The sequence below is a fragment of the Sturnus vulgaris genome, chromosome 26 (assembly GCF_052056855.1).
Source record: "Sturnus vulgaris isolate bStuVul1 chromosome 26, bStuVul1.hap1, whole genome shotgun sequence".
NCBI classification, from domain to species: Eukaryota; Metazoa; Chordata; class Aves; order Passeriformes; family Sturnidae; genus Sturnus; species Sturnus vulgaris.
This window is the reverse complement of record NC_142268.1, coordinates 1239130-1257076: the sequence shown is the minus strand read 5'-3', so window position 1 is coordinate 1257076 and position 17947 is coordinate 1239130. Positions and strand designations below refer to the sequence as shown.

At 50.8% G+C, this 17947-nt stretch overlaps 1 protein-coding gene and 1 long non-coding RNA gene across 6 annotated transcripts in view; both read right to left on the bottom strand.

Annotated features, from left to right (window-relative positions):
- The window catches only part of UHRF1 (ubiquitin like with PHD and ring finger domains 1), a 55254-nt gene extending 51058 nt beyond the window's left edge, over positions 1-4196 (bottom strand). For all 4 annotated transcript variants that reach the window (XM_088179132.1, XM_088179131.1, XM_088179130.1 and 1 more), the window contains exons 1-2: positions 4089-4196; positions 2219-2269 (exon numbers count right to left, since the gene is read on the bottom strand). The gene's annotated coding sequence lies outside the window, so the exon portion shown is untranslated. The remainder of the gene's footprint in view (positions 1-2218; positions 2270-4088) is intronic.
- Positions 4197-9325: 5129 nt separating this feature from the next.
- LOC148221189 (uncharacterized) lies at positions 9326-17929 on the bottom strand. Of its 2 annotated transcripts, none has more exons than XR_015808502.1 (4): positions 17763-17929; positions 17485-17648; positions 16464-16591; positions 9326-14863 (listed from the first exon to the last, which is right to left on the bottom strand). It is a non-coding gene; the product is annotated as an uncharacterized LOC148221189 (long non-coding RNA). The 2 variants fall into 2 exon arrangements; XR_015808501.1 differs by having other exon boundaries at positions 17485-17644.
- Positions 17930-17947: the final 18 nt, after the last annotated feature.

Below are 17947 nucleotides of genomic sequence, written 5' to 3'. Positions count from 1 at the left end.
ATTGCCTTTCCTTTGTTTCTCCTCTCTCGCTGTGCCTCGGGCAGGGCTGAGGAGGAGCTGGTCAGACCAGAGCTGCAGCCAGAGTGGGAGTCAGTGCTGTCCTTTCCCAAGGGTGTCCCTGTCACCAGCAGCAGTCACCAGAGCCAGGCACTGTGCAAGGGCACAGCTCTGCTGCTGCTCCCTGGTCCTGCTGGGGTCTGGATTCAGCCAAGCACCTGGCCATGGGATCAGGGCAATTGTCCCCTCTGTCCCCTCTGCTTTCAGGTACAGATTAGCTCTGAGCAGATCAAAACAACCCATTGGAACAACTGAGAACTCTTTAAACATTCTGAGCTCTTTGCCAGTGGGAAAGGTTTGTCTGAACTGGCCTTTGCTCTCCTCACTCCTGAGAAACTCCCATTGCTCCTGATCCAAAGCACTGCCCTTTCCTGGAGCCTCTGCCCTCCAGGTGGGGACTCTTTGTCTGAGGGGAGGAGCTCAGCAAAGTTTTCCATCTCTCCACGGCATTGATTTCCCCACCAACATTTGACTGCAACACGGAGCAATGGAATGTTTGATTAGCCAGAATTACAGACCACAACATTAATAATTTTGTGAGCCGAACTGAAAAGATTTGCACTTGATCTCACTGGGAATGGTGCAATTTTCTCCTGTCTAAAAGAAACTTTGCTCTAATGGCAGGGTGCATTGTCATCCCACGGGAGCAGGTACTGACTGTTGCCTCTGATTTTGGGGGGCTTGAATCCATGCAATTTTCACCTGGGCTGGAATCTTGTAGGTGGACTGTTCATCATGGCTCTGGATTTTCAAAAGAAGTTAGCAATTTTGGACACCTTACATTTGTGTTTGAGACACTCTGAAAGGAGCTGATTACAAGAGGCAGGTGCTTAAAAGTCCCTGAAAATCAGGATTAATTGGAATATGTCATGCTGGGCACCTGAAAACTCTAAAATGCTTTGGAAAATCACAGGGGAGGGAGTTGTGTTTCTGAACATGACTTGGGAAGAATGTACAGCCTTAAGTAAGACAGGATAAAGAGAAGATCTTTGCATAACATTATGGAAACATCCTTTAATCCTCAGTGCAGCCAAGTGCTTGACTTTAGTTTGATTCCTGAGGGAGTTCAGTGCTGAAGTTTGTGCAAGTGCATTTGTATTCTGCTGAAGTGGGGCCTGATATTGTGTAAGTTACTGCAGGTTTATGAAAAATTCTGAGTCTCCAAATTAAAATAAATCAAAAGGCAAAGTTCTCTCCTCGAGGACATGCAGGGTTTGCTGGTTTGCTGCAGGTCCATGTGTTCACCTGCAGAGCCAGACTGTGCTATGAAAGGTCTTTTCTTTGCCCTTCCTAAACCCCTGAGCCAAAGTCCCAGATTCAGAATCTTTTAAGTGCTGAACACACATGGAACACAATTTCCATGTCCCAAGGAGCTTTAAGGTCCCTTCCAACCCAAACCATTCTGTGATTCTGTGATTTGCATGAGCAGAAAAACCAAATCCTTGGATCAAACTTCCCTGAGATCTCACTCTGGCCCTGAACTGTGGCCTGAAGCCTGCAGGACCGGGGTGGGTGTGGGCTGGGGCAGGTCCTGTGTCCCCACTGCCCTGCAGGGCCGGGCTGGGGCAGGTCCTGTGTCCCCACTGCCCTGCAGGGCCAGGTGTGCCCCAGGGCAGGGCCAGGCTGGATTTGGCACAGGCCCAGTACAGGGTTTGAGAGGTGAACAGAGGTCTGAGATGAACACTCTGCAGGTGTCTGGGGCAGAACAAATCCCTGCCAAAGGCACAACAACCTCACCCTGTTTATCCAGGCTCAGACATGGTCACAGATCTTGTGTCTGAAATCCACTCTCCTTTTCCTGCTGAGATTCCCAAGCACCTCCCAGTCTCCAGCTACTACCAGATGCCACGATTGCAGTGGAGTGGCAGCGACACACAGACAAATATTTGTGCAAGGCACACAGAGCCAGGAGCCTGGAACATTGTCTGTGTGGTGGAGGGGGAGAGGGCAAGGAGGATCCTGCCTTTAACAGCCTTGATTTCTATTGAATTTTAAACAACACAAATCTGCATGTCTGTATGGTGTTTATTTCTAGCAACACTTCAAATATTCCCTTTCAGCACGTGATGTGGGACCCTCCCACCAGATTGATTTCCAGTTTACTCATTTTGAAGAATACTTAAAGGGTCAGTAATTAAATTGAATTAAGTTCAGACCTTACCCTGAGTCCTCTGTTCTTCAGAGACCTCTGGGTTGGATCCATCTATGAGATCTACAGAAAATTGCCAGTAAAAAAAAAAAAAAAAAGTGACAAAATATGCCCTGAACAAATGGAAATGAAACTTTGATGAAGCAAGACTGCACAATACAAAATTTAGTTAGCTTTGAGGATATGATATCATCTGTCCTACTATTTTTTATATTAAATATGAAATCTAATTATGCAGTTTCCCAGATTGTGGAGATAAAGCCATAAAAGCAGGAATAGGTATTTGGTGCAATATAATTTTCTGGCTTCTTCTGCATGGCTTTTGGGGCAGCAGGTGAAGAATATGGGGTCTTTTTCCTTCATTTTATAGCTGAACTTCAAGGGGAAAAGCCCGATATTGGTGTTGGCAGAGGCAAGGCACTGCCCAGGCTGAACCTCAGCAGTTGTTGCACTCAGGACAGAGCAGAGTCACTGAGTGCACACAGAACTGAGGGGAGATGTTAAAAGATTTCCAGAGAGATAACAAAGATCTCTCTCCATTCCAGTTCCACAGGGAAACATTACCACCCTTACTTTGTTCAATGTCCATAAAATATGTCTAAAGGCTGTGTGGATATTCAAGGCCTGAAAGGAAATAACTTTCTTTTCAAGTGTTTTTCTTCTTTTTCCCCAGAATATTAAATTTTGAAATAACAAATAGGAGTACCCTGAAAATGGAGAACAGCTTGTTTCCTTTTCCTCCCAGAGACCAACATCGCTCAGGAAAAAATACAAGTGTACAAAAATACAAGGACAGGAGATGTGGCCAGGCTGAGCCTGGATTAAATCACCTTGAGCATCTGTTCAGCAAAGTGTTTAAACACACATTTAGCAGAGCTGGGAGAGAATTTCCAATTTCATTCAAGGAATATCCCAGCTTCCAAAAATGGAGATAAAACAAATGCAGCAAATCACTTCAGCTGGCAATAGCTCTGTGAAATGCTTGATTTCCAAAGTGCTCAAACACTTGGACATTCTTTTTTATTTTCTGTATTAGATTCTTGCTTTAATAATCTAAAGAGAAAAAAATGTTTTATTTCAGCTTGAGCCAGAGATAAATACTTTGTTGTTTTAATTTTGTCAAAATTAAAAACAAAATCCAACCACTTTGTTTAATTTGATCACACTAAATTTTAATATTTTTTTTCTCTGGGAGGGAGCATTTTGGGAAAAAAAAATCCATTCTGATTTAGCCATCGAGCACTTCAATATAACACAATGTGTCAATGGACCCAAAGTGTGCCACTACTGCAAGGCAGATTTTGAGTAGTCAGGTAGAATCAGCCATGGAGGAAAAATAATTTCAAGTAACTGTTCATGAAGGCATCATCTCCCAGCAGTATCTAGGTGAAATGTCTTGTTTCTCCTACAAACTAGGGAATTTTAAAAGCAACTTTACACACGAACTACCAGTCAAACACATTTTCAAAACAAGAGTGTTGGGTTTTCCAGCATAAAGCTTTGATGTTGAGTAGAAGGGGGGTGCAGGTTACATTTGGATTCATGGAATCATTCCGTGCTTCCCTGAGGATTTTATTCCCTGCCCTACCCTGTGAGTGTGTCTTACCTGAGGCTGGCAGGGATGTTTGGAAAACGCGTCCATCCCAATGTCCCTTCCCACCTCATCCAGCCCTGGGCTCTCAGCCGGACCCCGCGGACCTCCCGAGTCCGTGCTGGGGGCAGCGGGGCGCTCCGGGCCCCCGTGTGTGTCCGTGTGGGGCAGCGCTGGATGGGGACACGAGCCGGGGACCCCTGTCCAGCCCTGGGGACCTGCGGGCAGTGTCGGGGCTGTGCCGCTCTCCTGCCTCCCCTCTCCCGTGAGCCCTCTCCGGGCTGGACTCACCCTGGCCCGGCGAGCAGTCCGCGGTGGCTCCGGGTGGGCGGCGATGTCCCGGAGAGTCCTGCTCGCCCCCGCCGGTGCGCGGTGCCGTTCCCGGTGCCGCTCCCGGTGCCGGTTCCCGTCCCGCCTGGGAGGCGCCGCCGGGCGCTGTCCGTGGTGCTGATCGCGGCCCGGCCGCCGGGATCCGCTCGGGATCTCCCCGGGATCGCCCCGGCCCGGCTGCCCCAAGGCCGGGAGAGAGCGGCCCCTTCCCCCGAGCGCTCCCCGCGCTTCCGCCGGGTCCCCCGCGCCGGCGGAGCCGCCCGGTAGAGGCGGCACCGGCTCCACAGGTGGCCGGGGAGCCTCTCGCAGCGTCCCTGAGCCGCCTCCGCACCTGCGGGGCTCACCTGTGCCTGGGTCACCTGAGCGGCGGAGGGGCCGGGGAAGCTGCCCTGCCTCTGCCTCGGGGCTTTTATGGCCCGCCGGGGGGGCGGCGGGCGGAGCGCCCGGGCGGGGACTCCGCGCCTCGGCCAACGGCAGCGGCCGCTCCGGGCAGCTGCGGCAGCATTACATCATGGGACCGCCCGCCTTCAGTGTAAGAGTCTCAGCGGCGCCCGGCGGCGGGGACACGGCAACAGGTCCGGCCGGAGAGCGGCGAGTCCCGCAAACGGGGCAGCGCCGGCGGAGAGCGCTCCGAGCTGTCCCTGGGATGGGGAACAGCGGGGACAGCCCGCCGGGAGAGCCCAGCTGGCTCCAGCGTGAGCGCGGAAGCTTTGCTTTGTGGGGGTCACTTGCTCCGGATTCCCCAGGAATAAATGCCACCAGCCTGTCCTCTCCATCCTGCTGCAGTGTCCCTCGGCCTGGGGGCTCGTACCCTCTGTTTTCCCACTCCAATGGACAAGCCAAGCTTCAGCCCTTATCATCCTGTTTTCGGGGCTGGCACAAACTCCAAGCCTCCATTTCTTCCTAGATACACCAAACTGAAAGACAGCCCAGATCTCAGTACCTGGAATCCGTTTGCACCCCTCCTGTATCCAGGAGGTCAGACAGCTATTCCCTCATGTGTGCCAAGGAGCACAGCATTCAGCACTGAGAACAAATTTATTTCCTCACCATCACCTCCAGAAACACTCATGTTCCTGGGTTTGACTGGGGTGTCAGCAGGGATGGGTTTGAGTTGCACTTCTAAGACAGAAAATACACAGGTTGCAGACACCAATTTCTCAAGACTACTCCAAGTCACCCTAGATGCTCAGGCTGTTGAGTAAAGCTTTGTCTTCTGCTATATCCTGTGCATGGGATGTGTTACCACACGACACTGAAGGAAAAACAGTAATTGGTGGCAATATTAATTAGATAGAAATCAAAATGGTCCAGAGTTGAAGGCTTGGTCTGAGACTTGTACTGGCCTCTTAAAGCCTGTAAGAGCGAGCAGATGACATGAAGGAGCCCATTTTCGAGTGGCATTGGATGCCATTCAAATTACAGAGTGATTACAATAAAGCCAGGTGCTCTGTTTCCAACTCTTTTTGTTTGTTTTCCCCCACTACCATGGATCACAGGCCAAATCCTTTCCCTGGCTTATGCCAGCCCAGGCCCTACCCAGCCACAGCGACAGCGCTGTTTTGCCTGAGATAAAAGCTGTTTTGGGGCAGACTGTACCTGTGTGTGTGACACAATTCAGTGAACAGCCTGGGAGGCTCAAAGCCTGCAGCAGGGCATGAGCCTGGCAGGACCTGATGGCCTTGCCATGAATTAGTCACCACACAGAGAATGTGGATTGGTGTTAGGGTAAGAGAAGACGTTACAGCCTTGCTGGTGCCTGACCTTGGATGTGCGTCTGTGAGAGATTTTCCTTCAGGAGACAAATCTGGAAGTCACTGCTCTCACTTTGTCCAGGCAAAGCAGAAATTTGGGGGAAATATGACAAGAATGAGAGTTGAAGCTGTAAACAACATCTTACAGAAAATGCTGAGGGGTGCTCAAGTCCTTTGACACCTTGGACACCTTGGACATCTTCTTCCTTAGAAGATCCTACTAGAAAGGAAACCCAGAGAAAGGGAACACCCCCAGTCCTCCCAGCCTGGCTCCAGAGCAGAGGGGCTCCAGCTCTCTGTATCTACAAAGAACAGCCATTTTGCAGCAGTTCACAAGGGATGAGACGTGCACAGGCACTGCCTGTTTTCCTGAGAGCTGCAGCCCCTTCTTTTAGGGCTGTTGGGCAGGACTTTGGACTCAAGTCCTTTCCCTGCATTCTAACTGGTGATGCTGGCCAGCAAATTCAGTTGAAGCTTCAGAAATATGATTTTCAAAGGGATCCAAGTGATGAACACAAGCTGTACCTGTCCAGCCCAAAGTGTCTCCAGTCTGATCTACTTATTCAAAAGATTCATTTGAAATATTTGGCTTACTTTGAGTAGAGAGCTGGGAATTATCTGAGTCCATGACACATTCATTCTCCCCAACTCTTCCACCTCGGGAGACTCCTCTGCCTCACTCATTTGCATTCAAGATTTGTTTCAGTGGAAGAGGGGATCGGGCAGATTTTTTTCATGGAGAAAGTCTGCGATGAACTTAGAATCCACGACAAGAAAGGTCACTGTTTGATTTAATTATTTTGAGTTGTTTTCCAGCCCGTACTCGGAGCAGCCCTCGCAGCTCAGTAATTAGCAGTGGAGCAGAGGGGGAGCGCGCTGGACTTTGGCCCCATCTGACCTGATTCATACAACATTTCTGATTAATGCACCTGGTCACATGGCAGCTGTCAGCACTTGTTGCTGGGCATCCAGAGGTTTCCAAGGGAACCGCTCCCTCTCCTGCCGATGCTCCTCAACAAGTGCGGGAGAGCCGCGGTTCGGTCCCGAGGGCCTGACGCCAGCCGGACAGAAGACAGGAGCAAAGGTGTGCGGAGGAGAAACACCCGAAACAGAAAACACTGGCGGGGAATTCGGGGCTGTGCCTGGCAGAGCCGCTCGGGCAGAGCCCTGCGTCCCCGAGCCCTGAGCTGCCCTTGGCTCAGCCCTCCCGGCCGCCCATCCCAGCAAAACCACACCACAAAACCAAACAGCTCCAGAGCAGAGACGCTCCCTGGGAGCTCTGCACACAGCAGCTCGAGGACGCCTTTGAGACCCCTTTCCTGAGGTGTGTTTAAAAAGTCTTTTACAGCCACAGAGGCCTCGATGGAAGCTTTGCACCGCTGCACGGCGGATCCAGCCTACCTGCATCCTCTGCAGGCTGGCACAGAGCTCCCACGCAGACCAAGCTCCTGTCTCTCCCCCAGACGCCTTTCCCTGCACATGCAGCTGCAGTTCTGCCCACCCGCAGGCGTGGCAGCCTCCCCGCACAGCCACGGCAGCTCCTCGCACCTCCCTGCACAGCCCCTCCCGCTCGGAGCTACCTGCAGCAGCTCTGAGCACCGCACAGCCCCGGGCAGGGTAATCACCGCCTGTTCGCACACACACACCACAGAACCACCCGCAAGTTTAAGTTGGAAAAGACTCTGATACCACCGAGTCCAGCTGTTAACTCAGTACTGCCAAATCTACCTCCAAACCTTCCAGTGCAAAGGGAAACTGAGGCACGGGCAGTCTCTGCAAAGCTCTCTGCAGTGCAGAGTACTCAGAACCACAGCTTTGAGCACAGCAGGAGGAAGCTGCAGAGCAGAGGATCACAGAATGGTTTGGGTTGCAAGATCACTCAGTTCCATCCCCTGCCGTGGGCAGGGACACCTTCCACTGAACCTTTTACATGATGAGAAGGGCAAGATTCAGTCTGGTTCCTCTACCTGTTAGTTTTACATCGGAATCATGCAGGAGGTGTATCCGACTGAGGACAAATGTTATTTGGACTAAGACCAGAGGATTTGCAAGAGAAGTGTCCTGGGTTTGGTTTGGGTAATGTTAATTTTCATTCTATTAGCTGCAGGCACGATCCAAACTGCCTGTGAGACAGTGTAAGTTAAGGATGCACCAGCAAAGAACAGCTCCAGGAAGGGCAGAGACGGCTACAAATGAACAGCAGCTCGTTAGAGTCAAGGTCTGCACAGCCTCAGACACGCTGGTGTGGGGCTGAGCTCTCCCTCCACGCTCAGATTACGGCTGCGAAAGCACAAGGGCATGTTTGTGTGGAACAGCCCACTTTTAATGAGGTGTCTGCCAAAGGCACAATCAAGGAGCGGCGGAGTCGCTCGCTCCTCGGGGGAGTGGGGATGTCTGTCCTGCCTTTATGTCGGCGCTGCATTGAACCCCGCGTGCCCCTTGAACCTCTGACATTGAGACCGTCACGAACATAATAAGGAGGAAGAGGTGGCTCCGAGGCGTGTGCCTGTCCTTGGTGGGGTTTGTGCTCGCAGCTCCCGCAAGGGACTCGCGGCTGCTGCAGCACTTAGGAGGAGGATATTGTACAAAATAAAGCCCGTGCAAACAGAGTAAACAAGGAGCTTGAGAACTGGATCTGTGAGGGAGTAGGGCAGCTTGTAAAGAGAGGTTAAGGGGAAAAAAATTAAATAAATAAAAACAAGCTGAAGAGCAAACAAGAGCACTGGAGGCAATATTTCCATAAGCATTAAAAGTAGAATCTGTGCTCCATTTTCAGAAGTGCTTTTAACACATAGAAGTCATAATCACATGCCCTTCCAATAAAATCTGGGATTCTACTTCCCTCAGGTACTTTAGATGCTGTTTCTCACAACACAAGGAGTCAGTGTCCCAGTGAAATTACCAGGCCAGTTTAAAACAAACAAAAAGAATTGCTTTTTCACACAGCACATAATTAAATTCTGGAGCTCGTTTGCCACAGGATGTCTTGTAGCCTGAAAATATAAAGAGGTTCAAAAGGTTTTAGACAAGATTATGGAGGTTTGGTCTATCAGTGATGATTACACTTAATCGTTTGGATGCAACATCCAGGCAGACCCCACATATTGCTGGAAGCTACAAAACTACGGGTGGGAGAAGCCTTATTCTTTATCCACCTTGTGACCTGTCCTGAGTATCTTCCTCTGGTTACATCCAGGGCCAGCACATTGGGATAAGGACCTGTCTCCTGTGGAGCCGTCAGACCATGTTGATAGTCCTCCCTGCACCCCACTCCAACTCAAACACCCAAGCCTTGTTTTGGATGAAAATGATGAAAAATAAACCCCTTGTGAGGCGCTGCAGAGCGTGCTCTGCTAGAGAGCAGTCTTATTCATTAAGGGAATGGTCTTGTATGCATTTGGGCCTGTTATCAGTAACACTCCAAAGGGAAATGGACTACTTAAACCTATTATATCACTGCTTTATTCACCGTGTGCTGCCATTTACCTCCTACATGACGCTGGGCTCTAATAGCACCAGTTCTGAGAAACCCTGCACATTAGCCACAAGCAGCTCATTAATCCACTGTTTTCATTCTTGCAAAAAAATGGGCTCCAACCACACAAGAGCTCAGATGCCGAGTGCTCAGCCAGAACCAAAACAGCTCTGTTGTGCCAGCAGTTCTGAGGGAGCCCCAAACAGAGCAGCACTTCCAGCTGATGGGGCACAAAGGAGGATCCTTGGGCTCGGATGATCAACAGCTGTGCAACCAGGGAATGGGACAAAGCTGTCAGCCAGCAGCTGCTGTAGGGAGATTTGGAAAATCCAATTCCTGGAGGCTCCAAGTCAGCTCTGTGTGGTCTTCACCAGGATCAGGTGCTGGCTGTCGATGCAGCTCCATCCCAGGATATCTATTGTCCCAAACAGAAGGAAAAAAATGAACGGCATGTCTTGAACTCCAGTATGGGGAGTCCACGAGCAGGCTGGGGACTGGCAGAATTAATTCCGAGCAGGTACAATGAGCTCTTCCTCGAGAGCCCTTGAGGAAAATGAAAGGCCCCATGTGGCAGCCCGAGGCACAGCCCAGGGAGTCCTTTGGCCGCTCGGCAAACACGCAGCGGTTGTGGCACAAAGCAGCTGCCACATCTGTTCCATCAGGGACAAGAGCCCTGTAAGGGCCCGGCCTTTCTCTCCCGAGCCTGCTCCTGTTCTGTGCTGAGGAGCCAAGCTGCTCCATCTCCTGGCTGCTGCAGTCCCTGACCCAGCTCCTCTCCATCCCAGGGCAGAGCTCCTGCAGAACTGCGTGGGTGTCTCCAAACAGGATTATTGCTGCTGCAATCTCCAAGGCTAACAAAGGAACCTTTACCTGGAAGACGGACAGGAGCTCACATGAAAACAACTGCTCATCCACGTGGGAGTAAGAGAACATGTGTGTTCACAAACAAGGCACAAAGCAAGGGGCAATACTTTTTCATGAATGAGACTTCAGGAATCTGAACTCTGTTCTTCTGGTCACTTTTTCCTGTCTTATTTATCCTTCCAGCTCTGTCCCTGTCCCAGAGCTCTCCCAAAGTTATCAGGATGCACAGAATGTAGAATATCCTGAATTGGAAGGGCCTTACATGGATTATCAAGTACAATTCCTGAACGTGTTGCTTTATTTGAGCTGGCTTAGGGAAAAATGTAAGTAGGTACATCAAGCTTAGAGGTGAACAGTTGAGTTTATTTCTGCTTTTGTGTGAGGACATGAGTGAAATGGGAGGGAAAGGGGTAGAGGGCAGAATTCCTGCCTGCCTGCCTCGCTGGGCTCTTAGTCCTGCTCAGGAGAACTGACAGCACCTCCATGCACACTGCCCAAGGAGACTGAGGTAGACAAAATCCCTCTTGCCAAAAGGAAATGTGATTCCAGGATCCTGCACCCTCCCTGTTCCAATGTGTCTGTGCAGAACAGCTCTCAATGAGCAGGGAGCTGAGAGGCACTTACAGAGGCATTTAGTCTCACACAAAACATTCTCCTGGGGCACGAGGGGGATGGAGCAAGGCCGGGCAGACTCCTCTCATCGAGCTCAGCTCCACTGAAATCAATACATGATTAGGCAGCGACTCCAGCCTTTAATATTCCAACTCTGAACCATGTTTGTGTTGAACAAGGAAGATTTAGGCTAGACATGGGGAAAAACTCTTTGCAGTGATAGGGATAATAAATATCTATGCAACAATCACTTTACCCAGCTGCAGAGCTCTGACCAGTGTAGGTGACAGGCCACAGCTCCAGGCTGGCTCTGCCTCTCTTTCCTCTCCAGCTGAAGCTGCCAAGCCAAGAGCCACGACAAACAGGCTGCAAAGCCCTCTCCTCATCCCCACCTCCTCTATCTCCCTGCCCCACCTGAGGCCCCGTTTTCTCTGTGGTGCTTCTAATGAAACTAAGTGGCTGCGAGCAGAAAGTTTCCCTTCCTGCCTCGGGGCTGATTAGTACGGAGCTGCCACCGGCAGCATCCCGGCTGGAGCCGCTGCGGATGGGAACCCTCGGGGGAGGGATTAAGTGCTGCTCCGTGCCCTCTGCTCAGCGAGCACCATTAGAGCTCTGACTGCCTAACCTGGCAACCTGAGAGAGCAGGACCTTGCTGCTCTGGCTGCTGGGGCCAAGGTCTCTGGAAAACATGGGCTGGTGCATGGATGGATGATATCCTCCAGTCCTTGACACTGAGTTGCAGCAGCAGAACTCAGAGAAGAAGAAGTGAAGTTCTTTTATCAGGCATGCTGCAGCAATCTTGGCTGGTGCTGCTCAAGGAGAGCTGTGCTTAATGCTGTCAGGAGACACTGCCCTGCCTCTCTGGTGGATAGAGACTCTTTGTGTCCTGAGGGGGGAAAAAGGGGCAGCTGCCAGGTGCTGCTCCAACACTGAACAGTGACAGAGATTGGGGCTGGCTGATGTCACATGCCCTCTCTGGCTCTTGGGTTACACTCCTGCACCTCAGAGTTCCTGGCTGTTCCTGGAAATCTGGGCTGAACCAGCAGGCCTGGGTTGCCCTGCGATCACCTTGGGGATAGGAGGGGAAAGTAAACAAGATTCTGCTCAGCTCTGCAGAGACCAACTGCTCCAGTGTTGCCTGGCAGATGGGGCCCAAGAGGGAGACCATCTGTTTCCAAGTGAAACCCTAAACTTCTCCCTGTGAGATCCCAGGCTGAAGAGATCCAGCAGAGTTCAGTGGGCACAGGGGAGCAGCCGTGACCTGGAGGGCTCCTTCAGTCCTTGGTGGGCAACTTCCAGAGCTGAGCCAGGGCTTGGATCTTGAGTCTGTGGGCTGTTGGATTCCTGAGCGTTCCTATTCCCTACATTCTTTTTTTTTTCTCTCTCTCTCCACATCTCCACCCTCTTTTCCTCTTGGCAGTCCTTCCCATGTTCATGCAGTGCTGTAGAACAGTCTGTGTTCCCTGTTGCAGAGCTGGGCAGGGGCTGTGTGGTTCACAGCTCTGCCCTCTGCCCACCCCACTCTCCTTGTCCCACAGCCCCCACCTGGCTGTGCCAAGGCCACCTGCCCAATCCCTGGCTGTTGTCACTTCACCTGGCTCCTGCAGCACATCCCAGTGACGCCAGCAGGGCTTATAAAGAGGCACACTGGGGAGGTTGGAGAAATGCTGTTAGACCTCAGGGCAGGGGCTGGCATCTCAGAGAGAAGGGGGTGGCATCCAGGGAAAGCTGGAGAAGGAAAGAGCAATTTGCTGACAGTCAGCATGGCTGGGAAGCTGGGAACATATTGCACTAAAGTGATAATAACACCTTGAACAGCAGGGTGGTCGTTTCCATCTGGCCTCGTGCTGGGCTCGGCCTCTCTCATTTCTTGCCCCCTGCAGCCAGGGAATCTGAGGCACTGGGATGGCACAGGTCACCCAGGCAGGCTGCAGCTGGAATGAGGAGAGCTGCCACAGCCTCTTGGCTCTCCTCTTGCCCCAACTCCATCCTTCTTCGCCTGGGGAGTGGGAAGGCACTGGAGCTCTTCGCTTAATTAGAAGTAACAGCTGAAGCACTTGAGAAACAAAAGCTCTTTTCTTTCTCTGCCCCACTTTTACTTGGGAGCCAGGGGTTGGGAGCAAATTGCTTGGAAGCCAGAAAGAGCCCTGGATCTTGTCACCATGGCTGCACAGGCACAGCCTCCTGTTATCTCCAGAGGAGCAAAACCCTCCTCCCACCCTCCCCTGTCTCAGCTGGAGCTGATAAAAGGAGAAGAAATAAACAAAACAAATAATAGTAATAATAAGAATAGAAAAATACCCCAGCCCAAACCAGCAAATAAATATTCAGGGAATAAACCAATCTTCTGCAGAATGTACTATTTGCTGCAGTGGGTTTTGGGTTGTTGGAGAGCTGAAGGACTCCAACGAGCATTCCAGGTTATAGAGGCCATCTCAGGAATCCTGGGATTACACAGTCACAACTCAGGAGCATCCCAGATGATGCTGTTTGCTGGAGAATAACAATATCTACCTACAGACACATAATTGTACCATTCTGATTTATCTATATATACAGATGTGTGCACTAATAACATGATCAGATACAATTTTTATGTCTTTTTGTTTGGAGCCCATAATGATCACACCCCTAAGCTGTCAACAAGAGCTGGACTCCTGCCTCTTCTGCCTCTGGTCACTTCACATGCAGGGACAGAGAGAGATGTCCAAACACTCCTGGAGCTCTGGCAGCCTCGGGGCTGTGCCCATTCCCTGGGGAGCCTGGGCAGTGCCCAGCACCCTCTGGGGGAAGAACCTTTTCCTAATATTCCACCTGATAGACAATATATTTTTGTGCTACCACAGTTGAACTGCTTTTGGTACCTGGGCACCTCCAGTTTCCACTGCAGTGTGAGCTTTAGAAGGTAAATCATAAAGCAAACCTAAGTGGGCTGTTGCTGTTTTCGTTGTGTTCTCTCAACTAAATGGCTAAAAATACACCCAATAGTATAGCTGTAAAGCAGTGAAAACTAGCAACCATATATTTGTACTCTGAGAGAAATTAGGGCTATTATGGTTGCTCCAGACGGGCTTCCTACAGGAACTGGGTGGATAATTTCACTGGGTGCTTCTTGCATCAGAGCTCTGACCATCTGCTGAAGGGAACATACCTTTTAGCAACATGTCTCGTTTTGGCTCCATGCCTGGGGGCCACCTCCCTACAACAGGCACTATTTCACTGCTTAATTACACTTACTGGTAAAAAAGGACAACTTATTTTTAGTGCCTGTCTTTCCAATATCAGCTGGTGGCCACCGACTGTTCCCTGCCTGTGTGTGCTCATGGGAAACAGGGTGTTTAAATCAGCCTGGGAATTATGTAGGCCATTGGAGCTGATGGCCCAGAGTAGCTCTAAGCTGTCTTGTATTAAAAAAAAAAAAAATTAAAAAATTATTCATGTGTGAACAAACAAATGAAGGGGAATAGGAACAACTGATACTTCAGCTTAACCTAGTTTCCTCCTTTTGGCACTGGCTGGCACACTCAGTGTTTCAGCTCACCTACTTTTTTACTATCAGTAGTAGAAATCATAACACTTGCAATTTTAGCATGTAAATTATGACTTAGTAATACAATGAACATTTTTCTTAAGTACTGTTTTTTGTTTACAGCTTTTTTTTTTTTTTTGCAGCTACAAAAGAATATCAAGCAGTCCTTCCAAAAAGACTGAATTAAGTGCCTGATTGTGTCTTTCCACTTTTCCACACCCAAAATTTCCACCACTGATATTTGGCCCAATGTAGCAAAGTGGCACCTATAAAAGTCCAATCTGGGGCACAAAAGACCATTCATTTATTCCTGGGAGACTTGAAAGGGTGGACTCTCATTTTTAAACTTACCTGCCCTTCCTTTGCATATGGATTTACCTGGATAAATTCATTTTGATCATGACAACAGCTTGCTGGAAAGATCAAGCTCTTGCTGATAGCTCTGAGCACACTGCTCTTGTGTCCTCCCATGGCCAGATAAACATGAACATCTGCATTGGCACTGTAAAAACAGCAATAAGGATATTAATGAAACTGGGAAGAAAACTGGGACGAGGCTCCAGTGTTCACATCCTGCTGGAAAATTCTGCCCAGGACCTCTCTCTGAAGGCAGATACTCGGGTGGCTTTGAGAACCTGAGTTAAGAGATCATTTTGAGGGAGTTGCTGATATTTCCCCAAAAACACCCATCCCTAAAGAAGCCAGTGTAGGACTTGACAGCACACCAGGTATTCAGGCCAGGCATGGACTTTTGGGGAACTTATATAGTGAAAAAAATTGGGCAATGCCGAGGACTGCAACTCAGATCATGGAATCATGGAATACCCTTAGTTGGAAGGGTCCCCCAACCCAAGTTGGATCATTAGTCCAACTCAAGGCCCTGCACAGGACACCCCAACAATCAGGAAGGCCCCTCCTGAGCCTCCTTTTCTCCAGGCTGAGCACTCTCAGCTCCCTCAGCTGCTCCTGCTGTTCCAGATCCTTCTCCAGCTCTGTTCCCTTCCCTGGACACACTCCAGCCCCTCAATATCCTTCTTGTCCTGAGGGGTCCAAAGCTTCTCACCCCTGTGTCTCATAACCAGTTATGGTTAAAGACCAATTTCCCAGGGGCCCATGGCTGTGGTGTGGCAGAGCCCAGGCAGTGTGTGACCTCTCTGTCCCCTGCTGGCCGTGCTGCCCCTTTTATGCCTCAGCATCATGTGCTGGGTGAGTGTCAGCCCTGCACTATCCCCCAGCACCCACCAACTCCCAGCATCTGTGCCACTTGCTTGGCCTCTTTTCCTTTATGCTGCTCCCCTCCACCGTCGTGTGACAGCTATTGTGTGGTCCCTGCCACACAAAAGCCAGCCTGACCTAATTTAAATCAGTGCTATTGAAGCCGTTCTTGTTTTATCTCCCAGCACAAGGGCTGTGCTCCCCATTTCAGAGGCAGAAGAAATGAATGGCTAATTGGGGGGGTATTGTGCACGGCAGCGTTGTCTCCCGGCCCTGATTGTCAGCTCTCCTGTTCCACGGTGCTTCCAGCTCCCCTCTTGGAACAGCCACGCAGGCTTTGGGAGTGGAGGGAGGAAAAGGGGAGCTGGGGACTGTGCAGCGTATCAGGGAAACAAAGCCGAGCATGGCCGCTGGTGAGAGCTGGGGGAGGGCTCCTCGCTCACAAGGGGCAGACGCTGGTGATAATAGAAGAGAATATCCAGCCTTCACCTCCGGGGTCTTTTTTCCCTTCCTCGTGCTCTAGGACCGTCCATGGGGAGCGGGTGAGGCACGGGGGGCTCCCACACCCAGTGGTGCCACACGGGTGGGAAGTGCTGGGAGCAGAGAAGTGGGAGAGGTCAGCGACTGGAAGGGAGAGCGCTGCGGGATCTTTGTCCTGCGGGCAAAGTTTGAGCCGTCCCTGACAAGGGATCTTTGTCAGAAAAGGCAGAGCATCCCCGGGAGCCATTCCAGCAAGCAGGAACCAGTGGGAAGAGGGGGTTTTGTGTGGGCCCCCAAAGACAGCGCTGCCCACGCCAGGATCATCACAAGCCCACGGCTCGATGTGTCCCAGGGCTCCCAGAACAGAACCAGGCACCGCCGGGATCCGGGCGGGTTTGGGAGCTCACCGAAAGCACGACGCCTTTCATGGAATTCCTGCCTCTGCCTCCCACAGGTACCTTCCAAGAGCTTCCCTTCCTCCCTGGCGCTGTGTTCTGCAGCTCCTCTCCCCACCCATCGCTAGACTGGAAGAGGCCTGCAGGAGAAAACAAAAGCCAAAGCGTTTGGGTCTGTCCGTGGATGCTTTTGGGTCCCTCACTGATCCACTTCCCCTGCTCCAGGGAGGGGACCTTGTCCCCAAATATTGATCAGCTCTGCCCCAGCACGCTCAGCTGATGCTCAGTGCAAAGGTTGTAACCAATCCCCTCTGCAGCTCTGCCAGCTGCAGGCAAAAAGGATTTCATTCCAGGATGCTTCACAACAACACGAAGCAAACAAGTCCCGAGACATCAGGTTTGTCACAGACTTGGATGTAACATGATAATCCTTATCATAAATCAGATCCGAATAAAGCACTGGCAAGCCCTGAAGTTTAAAGAACACATGACAACCTCTTCTCTAGCCCTTTTGGCCCCAAATAAAAAGATCAGCTACAAAATTATAAAATGAAATTGTAAAATTAAAAGTAGATTTTATTAAGAGCCAGTGTTATTGAAAGTGAGATTCTTTTTGTTTTCATCTGGGTTTATGATTCATTTCTCCCTTCTAAGCTTTTCTCTGCAGCCAGCAGAGCATAAAATACACCTAAACAAAGAAAACAAAACAGGAAAACATAAGTCTCGTGTTACCACCTGATTCCAAGGGCTGAGGTTTTACCAAAAAGGGAAGAAATGCCATTAAGTAAGTTGTTAACATTGCATTAGGGTAAGAAGAACAAACTTAGAACTATCTGGGATTGTCAGCTCTTGACTGAGGGTGTTGAGGCCTGGGAATGGAATTCCCAGAGCAGCTGTGGCTGCCCCTGGATCCCTGGAATGTCCAAGGCCAGGCTGGACGGGATTTGGAACATCCTGGGACAGTGGTAGGTGCCCCTGCCATGGCAGGGGGTGCAATGAGATGAGATTTAAAGTTCTTCCAATTCAAACCAACCTGGAATCTTGTGAATCTGTGATCGCCAACAGGCCTGTCCTCGGGGGCTGTTCCTCTTCCAGGCCCCGTCCCCTGGGCCAGGCAGGTCCTGTCCCTCCCGGCGGCTCTCCAGGGAGCTCCACTCCCTTGTCGCCACTATTCTACCGACATCTGGTGGCAGCTGCCTTAGGGAAAAGAGACATTTCCTCAGCAGCGCCCTGCGCCCCCTCAGCGCGGACCTCCCTGTGGGGCTGTGTCGTCTCTGAGGGGACCCCCGAAACCCTGCCCGGGACACGCACCTCAGCCGCCTCCTGAGACCAGCGGGTCTCTGGGAACTCCAATTAGTCATTGATGACAATCACTGGGACTCCCGCGCGGCGCTTCTAAGGGTTTACGGGAGATTTATTCTGAGGTTGCCGTGAGGGAGGCTCGCGTCCGCTCAGCCGCCATGGCGGCAACATGAGCCACCACCCGGCAAACGCTC